Below are 9,623 nucleotides of genomic sequence, written 5' to 3'. Positions count from 1 at the left end.
ACTTGATGTAATTTATGGGTTGTTAGACTCACAAATGGAGACTTATAGGTCTTTGTTGAATTTTTATCACTTGACGTAATTTATGGGTTGTTAGACTCACAAAAGTCTGGAGCCTATTTATCCTTGAAAGCAACCAACCATAAATTGTTATATAAACAAGGCCCCCTGTTCTGCATTCTCACACCAAGTTTGTTCGAACAAGCTATGGGGCCTGCTGGTATGATAAACTTCTTGTCTGTCCTTTGTTGCCTTTGTTTAAACTTAGTCCTTGCCATAGACACCATTAGATCTTCTCAATCCATCAAAGACAAAGACTCTGATTACATAATCTCCAATGGGAGTACGTTCAAACTGGGATTCTTCAGCCCAGTAAATTCAACCAATCGCTATGTCGGAATATGGTATAATAAAAATTCTGTTTCCCCTGCCCAATGGGTATGGGTAGCTAACAGACAAAAACCCCTCAAAGATGCTTCTGGGGTTCTTACTATATTTAAGGATGGAAATCTTGTCATATTAGATGGACAAAAAAAGATTCTTTGGTCATCAGAAGTCACAAAATCTTTTGTCAATTCAAAAGCACAGCTTTTAGATTCAGGGAACCTTGTCTTGCAAGACACTACAGGGACAATCATATGGGAGAGTTTCCAATTTCCTACTAATACAATGTTGCCCAATATGAAAATTAGCAGTAATGTAAGAACAGGTAAGAAAGTTCAGTGTACATCATGGAAAAGCCCTTCTGATCCATCCATCGGAAGCTTCTTGAGTGGTGTTCAACCTCAACATCCTCCTCAAGCATTCGTTTGGAAAGACGGGAGCCCATTTTGGCGCAGTGGCCCATGGAGTGGTCGGACCTTTACTGGAATGCAAGAACTGTCTCATGTATTTCAAAATGGATTAAGTTTCGTAGAGGATCAAGACGGAACATTTGTTTTGAGTTTCTTTTATGTGAACATGTCTTTGTCACATATTGTCCTGACTACGCAAGGAGATATGGAGCTAAGATATTGGGATAATGAGAAGGAAGATTGGAAGTTCTTGTGGAAAGCTTTGAAGAGTGAGTGCCATTTTTATGGTAAGTGTGGTGAATTTGGAAGCTGTTATTCACAGAACTCACCAATTTGCAGCTGCTTACGGGGGTTTAAGCCAAATGACACAAAAGAATGGAATAGAGGAAATTGGACTAGTGGATGTGTGAGGAGGACACCGTTGCAGTGTGGGAAGGTGAACAGTACTGGCAGTGAAGCCGGCAAAATGGATGGGTTTTTGAAACTGAAGATGATGAAGGTGCCAGACTTTGCAGAATGGTCAGCTGCTCTTGAAGATGACTGCAGGCAGCAGTGTTTACAGAATTGTTCATGTATAGCTTATGCATATGATATTGGCATAGGGTGTATGTCATGGACTAGAAACTTAATTGACACAAACCAATTGTCCAGCAGCAGAGTTGATCTTTACATTCGTCTTGCCTATTTAGAACTTGGTGAGTTATTTAGTTTTCTGTCTAAATTTATCTTAAGCTTCAAATCATGCACTACTTCTTCTTTTTTAATTGTTAAAAAAATGATAGGAAGGGGTGACCAGAGTAGCATTCCTACCTGGGCCGCTGGGTATGACCACCTCGACCTGCAAATAGGGGATCTAATGAGCCATAGATGCTATCCCAACCCCACAAGGGCACTAGTGGGCAACAAAAGGGGGCATGAGGTTTATTTTGAGCGCTTCCCATTACAGGATTCAAACTTGGAACCTCAGCCTTTTAAATCACTTAGGAGTACGCTCATTAACTACTAGACCACCACCCTTGGTGATTCAAATCATACACTGCTGGTCCAGCTTGTTAGGTTACCTTTTCTTCCAACTTCAACCCACCCACCCCCCAGTTCCCCTAGATAATGAAACCCTAGTTAAAGCCAATTTATTTGACCAAAAAAAGAAAAGAAAAGAAAACATATCTAGTAATCTATTTTGTAAAAATTATATTGGGAAAAAAAACCACCTCATGGTAAGAGAAAAACCTCAACAGATATCTTTAATCATGTGTAAATTTTCCAACATAGAGGTTGATAAATTACCAATTCTCCCAAAAATTTAAGTTGTTAAGAAATAATGAATTTAATCATTTAATCTTACACTCTCTTTTCACATGTGAGCTACCTGAGCTGCCCTTTAATTGGGGTCCAACATGTGAATTTTTTTTTTAATTGTGAGATGGAGTGGAGACGGGGGATTGAACCCAACAAATACCAAGGTCCAGCAAGCAAAATATATAATTTTAAAGAGACAAACCATCAAACACATGGAAGGTACATCAACAGATCGAGCTTCAAATTATCCACTGTAATCAACAAGTTACAATGGTCTTCTACACAAGGCGCACTCTTTGGTTTGGCCCCTAAGATTTCCATCGTGAACCCAAATCCAACTTCCACCACATCATCCTCTTATACTTGCTTTCTTTCTTCCTTTCTTTCTTTCTTTATAATATCCACCTACCTTCCAAATTAGTGTTAAAAGTATCATATATGACCAAATTAATCTTAATCAATCTTATAATTTTTTGTAGTTTTGTATGTTCATTACCTATACTCTTATAGTTTATTGTGGATAGGGATGGCCATGGGTAGGGTATGGGTATACCCGATCCATATCCTACCCGAAAATGTTACCCATGGATACCCGAATATCAATATCCAGTAGTATCCATACCCGAATCTTACCCGAATTATTATCCATGGATATCCATACCCTACCCGAAACCCGAAACTCATTTTTTTTTTTAATAATATCCATACCCGAAACTTACCCGAATCTTACCCGAATCATTTTAACTTAAAAACTAACCAATAACTTTATCTTAAAAAAAAAAAATTAATCAATAAAAAATTATTAATGAAATGTGAACCTGTCTGTAGACCAATCACATAAAACGGGTGTAATAAAATTCCACTCTCTCTTTGAAAAACGTTACGTACTCTTTCTTTCTTTTACTTCGCAGCAAAACTACAAAAAGATTCTATGCAGAGAATTAAAGAAGAAAGAGAAAAAAGACCGTCACTCACTCAAAAGACTTTCTCGGAAGAAAAAAGAGTATCAGAATTGCGGTAGAGAGCGAGTGAGACCCAGAAAAAAAGAAGAAGGGGTTTTCAGTATAGGTCCAGTGAAAAGGTAAGAGCCTTGAGGCTAAAGCTAAAATGGGTTTTCTTCACTCTCTCATCTCTGTGCTTCTTTTGCTCATATTTTCTGCTCCACGACCTGTTTGTGGAAATGTTGAGCTGAAAGCTCTCATGGAGTTGAAGTCCTCGCTAGACCCGGAGAACAAGTTGTTGCAGTCGTGGACGACTGAGGGTGATCCATGTAGTGGTTCATTTATGGGCGTAGCATGCAACGAGCATCGCAAAGTGGCCAACATTTCTTTGTAGGGAAAGGGTCTGTATGGCAAGGTCTCAGGAGCTGTGGTTGAGCTGAAATGCTTGACAGGGACTGTGGGAGAGAGAGATTTAGGTTTTTTTTTTAAAAAAATACGGGTCGGGTATGGATAATAGGACTGTGGGGGAGAGAGATTTAAGGTTTTTTTTTTTTAAAATACGGGTCGAGTATGGATATTATTCATACCCTACCCGAATAATTCGGGTAATATCCATACCCTACCCGTTAAGCTCTACCCATTAAGTACCGGGTATTACCCGAAATATTTGGATCGGGTAGAGTTGGATATCCATTACCCAATGGGTATGGCCATCCCTAATTGTGGATAGCTACCCATTAATCCGGAAGGACATCATAAATTAATATCTTTGGTTGTAAGGGTGGAGAGCTATAATTAGCCCTAATAGTTTCATCATGCAACTTATAAGATTACCTACAGGAGTTTTACAAAACTCGCCTTCACGACAATGAAATCTGCCAAACAACTTCTTGAAAGAAACCCCAAATAATTTTGAGATGCTTGCTTCAATAACCCTTGTCTCTCAACTTTGTGTATTTTCTTAGTTACCATTCCAGCAACTTTGTTTATCTCCCTTGAGAATTTGGGCCAAGAAATAAGTTAATAAGCCCTTATTGTAAGATTTTTTTTCCGATAAACAATGCCCACAAAATTAGTATAATACTTTTTTTCTGTTAACAGATACAGAGGGAGATTTGAAAAAAATTGTCACAATCACAGTGGTAATAGGAACAGTTTTCATTTCAATCTGCACTTTCATATTGTGGAGGTGTATAGCTAAACATAAAGGTAATAATTCCTATTAAAATTAATACAGTGGACTAGGAAGTGTTGCTAAACATTAGAGATTACTGACAACTTCAGTGGAAATCAGCAAGGAAAAAGAAAGCAAAGGGAATCTTATTGTTGAAGAGATGGGAAGCACATAAAACATTTCCAAATGAAAACATGCTTGGAGAAAACCTGAACCAAATTAAAGTCCAGGAGCTGCCGCTATTCAATTTTGAGACGCTGGCGAGTGCAACAAACAACTTCCATCAATCTAACAAGCTTGGGCAGGGTGGATTTGGTCCCGTATACAGGGTAATGGTTGTTCCACTTGAGGTTTTTTGTGTATTAATTTGAATATCTAGCTAATGATTTGATGTTTGTTTATAGGGAATATTGTCAAATGGGCAAGAAATTGCAGTAAAAAGACTTTCCAAAACCTCTGGACAAGGGTTAGAAGAATTTATGAATGAGGTGGTAGTAATTTCTAGACTCCAACATCGGAATCTTGTTAGGCTCCACGGCTGCTGTGTTGAAGGAGAAGAGAGGATGTTGATTTATGAATACATGCCAAACAAAAGTTTGGATGCATTTCTCTTCGGTTAGTTAATTTTGATACAATTTCTTTTTACCAAAATATTTTTCAATTTGTGCCTAGAAATAGTGTCAATATATTAGGAGACGATGGAACAATATTCTTTGTTGTGGTAATTCACTTGGAACATAGTTTTCTAATGACTTCCAACAAATGAACTTCTTTTGCAAACCTCATGTTCATTCACCTTATAAGTTTAACCCTCACTTTCTTTCTCTTGTTTCTTTTGTTTAAATATATTAGATCCACAAAAAGAAAATCCACTAGACTGGAGAAAACGCTTCAACATTATTCAAGGAATTGGACGAGGTCTGCTCTACCTTCATAGGGATTCTAGATTAAGGATTATTCATAGAGATCTAAAGGCAAGTAACATCTTGTTGGATAAAGAGCTACATCCAAAAATATAAAATTTTGGTATGGCTCGGATTTTTCGAGGTAATGAAGACCAGGCGAATACTTTAAGGGTTGTTGGAACATAGTAAGTACCCTTAGTTTGCCAAATTCAATTGAAAGTATGGTTGTAAACAAACCAAGCCAAGTTGAGTATTAAAAGTTCAAGATTGTTTTATTAAAGTTTATTCCAATACAAGTCGAGCTCAAGCTCATCAACACACTAGATTACTTGGTCAAACTTAGCTCATTTTTTGGTTGAACAAGCTCAAATGGATTCACAAACTAGTTGATAACTTATTATGTTCTCATTTATAGTGTACCCCACTACTAAAAATTTTACCTCTTTACAAATCTATGCAAATAATTCATACATAAATTATACAGTTGAAATTATATTATTGGAGTTAATTAGGTAAAATGGTTTTCATTTATGAACTTTTAATAATTAGATTCACATATGTTGTATTGTTAAAAATTATATATAATTTCTACTATGAAATTGATTATATATATTTATCAATAAAATACAAATATTAATTTGATATCTTATAAACTTATTTACAAATTTACACAATCTAATACTAAGTACAAATAAGTATATTATTATTTACTTAAATCAATTCTTATGCTCCAAAGTTTGTTCTTGAACACATTATTATGTCTAAGCTTATCTCATTTAATTATCGAATCTATACTTAGGCTTGATCTTGACTCATTTGCCAAATAAATGAATATAAACACTTTGTTTTAGCCATGCATGAACTATTTATTACTAACTCAGTCGATTTATATCAGTACTACTAACATTTGAGATGATAAAATCTGCAATGTGTTCTATTGTTGAAATTCAGTGGCTATATGTCTCCTGAATATGCAATAGAAGGACTATTTTCAGAAAAATCAGATGTCTTCAGTTTTGGAGTGGTGTTACTAGAGATACTTAGTGGAAGAAAAAACACTAGCTTTAAAAATGATGAGCAGTCCTTGAGCCTGTTAGGACTTGTAAGTCACTCATTGCCTCATTTTGAAAATCTATATTGCCTTCTTTCATTGATAAGTTTCAGTATTGATACTAACAATTTGAATCATGTTTTCATTTTTCAAGGCCTGGAAATTGTGGAATGCAGACAATATTGTCGCATTAATAGACCCAATGATATATGAACCCTGCTTTGAAATGGAAATTTTGAGATGCATACAGGTCGGGCTGTTGTGTGTTCAAGAATTTGCTAAAGATAGGCCAACTGTATCCGTTGTTGTTTCCATGCTTAAAAGTGAGATTGTTGATCTACCCCTTCCAAAGAAATCAGCATTCACTGAAAGGAACATTGCCTTGGATATAGAGTCCTCTCAACTCAGCCAAAGCAAATGCTCTGCTAACAATGTTACTATTACAATGGTTCAAGGTCGATAGCTTGCAAGTGTTCTTGAAATAATGATTTTGTTATTATATATAGACTAGTTGCTAACTTGTGCAATGCACGGGATAGGTAAATCACATATATTTATTTTGTTTGTATCAATATTGAAACTTATCAATGAAAGAAGGCAATAGAGATTTTCAAAACGAGGCAGTGAGTGACTTACAAGTCCTAACAGGCTCAAGGACTGCTCATCATTATAAAAGCTAGTGTTTCTTCTTCCACTAACTATCTCTAGTAACACCACTCCAAAACTAAAATGCATGGGATAGGTAAATAAAAATCATATATATTTATTTTGTTTGAAGGTCTAATGGTGACCATATATAATTATGCAAAATTTGCAATTAGAGAAAGGTCATAAACCAACCTCACGTTCATGTGAAAGTAATGGAGTTAAAACAAATAAGTGATTGCACTTAAAGATAACACATGTATAAAGGAACCTAAAAGCTTGGAAAGGCTAACTGTAAATTACTCTTACATAGCTAGAGGAACGTAATAAATAATATAGCCTTAACAATCAGCAATCAGCAATCAGATTACATGGGAGAGAGTAAATAAAGGGAATAGATCTAAGATTCCTGAAACCGTCTACATTTATATATCTTGCCTACTACATTGTTTTTCCATTACAGAAAATCTTCAATATCTATAAAAAGGAAACATAGGGCCCAATTTGAGCCCCGCTTAGACCCCATTCATATGCTTCAATAGAATATTATATCCATCCACAGTGGAAGCATTGCATTAATTACAGTTTTGCACTTCTCCATTGCCCTTGGGGCTGCAAAAGGCAGATTGAAAAATATTAGTAAGGTCTGCTCCAAGGTCCCCTGGTATTAAGCAAAAATACGTTTTTTGCATTAATATTATACTCAACTTCCACTTGAATTTACCACACATACTGGTCTCAAGAATTTCAGAATTTCATAAAGAAAAAACAATACCAATTAACCAAATAAAGAGAACATCAAGAAAATGAAATTATTTTTATTGCAAAAGCAAAAGCAACAGACTAATGGTCAAGAAAATCTCGAGTCCCAACAAAGCACTTCCATTAGTGATTCTGTTGGACCAAGAGATCAATTTTGTACTTCACAAATTCCACAATGTCAGGACAATGGAAGGAACATCCACAAAGAAGTTTCATCAAGACTTACTATCTGTTATACCAAGCAAACCCATCCATATTAGATACTTGAAGCAATACAGGAAATAAAAGATTTATCCAGTCAAACAAACATCTAGCATGCTTTTCACTAATAAATTGAAAAAATTTATCTTCAGGTTGTTCTAGTCATTTCTTGTTAAGAAAATAAAAGTACTTATAGAGAGCTACAGAAGAGAATTCCATAGTGTTGGTAGGGGCTTGCCATGAACGACCTCACACTCTGCCTCCATATGCAGATTTTTGTATCTCACCTTAACAGTAATTCTATACCAACTCTGCAAAAACAATTCATGTTCAACTCTGCCAACCCACAAATTATTAAATCAAAAAATTTTTTTAAAAAAAAATCAATCTTTGACCCAAAACATATAGTCATCAAAAAAAAATCAAAGATGAAAATGTGGTTGCGAAGCTGAAAACCCAATTGCAATTCCTATGAGCATTTTTCAAAAAGAGAGAGAACATGCAAATCTAACCTACAGAAACTAGAGGAATATAAACAAAATACAAAAATCAAAACTCTCAAACACAAATCCAACAAATACCCGAATTATCAAAACGAATCACCAACACCTCACATCAAAATCCAGGTATACAAAATTCAAAACATAACAGCTGAGGTCTAAAAGAAATTTCATGAAAAGCTCTGAATCTTATTACCACTGCCATGTAATTTTACTTTAGGACGTGCTTCTCCAACTTTTTTTTGGTCCTATGTGAGTTCTTATTTTCTTGCAAGATGCTAGAACCATCTGTGAGCAGTTACCAGATCTTGCATCACTCAACTTATCTTACATAATGTCATTAGAAATTTGTGGGTTGCAACACAAGTGCCCTATTGTTTTCTACCCTTTTTAGTACTCCTATCTTCCTTTAGGGTGCTATATATCGTCTTGTTGACTATGGCAAATCGAAGTTAACAAAGAAAAAAAAAGGGTGAAACTTACCTGGAGGTCACACATCAATTGATGCATAGAATCACTTCCCCAAGTCACCACAACCATTAACACCTATCCACTAAGGTGGTGCATGATTCATTTTACTGCAATTTCTTAGGAAAATCAAAACAAATTTTAGAGACTTTCTTTCAGGCATTTCACCAGCAAAAATATAGATTGAAAAGAGAAAATTACAAAGAGAGATCATAAAATATTAAAACACAGACAGTACATTTATTTATGTTTTTATTTTTGATACGACAGACAGTGAATTTAAGTCATACAGTCATGCACAATACCTGTCCATCAACAAGAAATATAATGACAGATCACAGATGCTACTTCCGCAGCTGCAATAGCTTGTCTCTCAATCATTGAAGGCATTCTGGCAAAGGCTGCCTCCCTGGAGGCCCGTGGAATCCTATCCATACCAATTGCTGTGGTAATAGCCCAGCCTTCCGTAACATCAGCCTGTGACTTTGCAATATTGAGAACACCACCATAAATTGATACTCTCTCCAAAAGGATCTGCCATCCAAGCGATCCCTTGAAAGTCCCAGCTTATCCACCCCAATTGCCCTGTTCCCCTATATTAATCAAAAAAGAAAGTCAACTTTCACTAAGTGAAAACATAAGTGTTGAAGTTTCAATGTTTATTCCCACAGTACAGGAAAGCATCAATACTATTCAGTGAATCAAAAGCCAGAATTATTGATCAAATACCCCAACAAGACGATTATACAGCACTGATTTACCAACATATGGTCCTCCAACAATCGCAACCCTTTGAAGTAGATGGTCGGGGATCTGCCCAATGAATTTATAAACTTTAGCAAGAAACAGCTGGTAAACCTTTTCTTTTCAAAAAGATACTACCCAT

The 9,623-nt window shown here is 35.8% G+C and overlaps 1 pseudogene; it reads left to right on the top strand.

Moving 5' to 3' along the window:
- Positions 1-204: 204 nt before the first annotated feature.
- On the top strand, positions 205-6,624 carry LOC142627863 (G-type lectin S-receptor-like serine/threonine-protein kinase At1g11300; annotated as a pseudogene).
- The last annotated feature ends 2,999 nt before the right edge of the window (positions 6,625-9,623 follow it).

The sequence above is a fragment of the Castanea sativa genome, chromosome 3 (genome assembly GCF_040712315.1).
Source record: "Castanea sativa cultivar Marrone di Chiusa Pesio chromosome 3, ASM4071231v1".
Taxonomy (NCBI): Eukaryota; Viridiplantae; Streptophyta; class Magnoliopsida; order Fagales; family Fagaceae; genus Castanea; species Castanea sativa.
The sequence above is the reverse complement of the archived record's forward strand: the minus strand, read 5'-3'. Positions and strand labels throughout refer to the sequence as shown.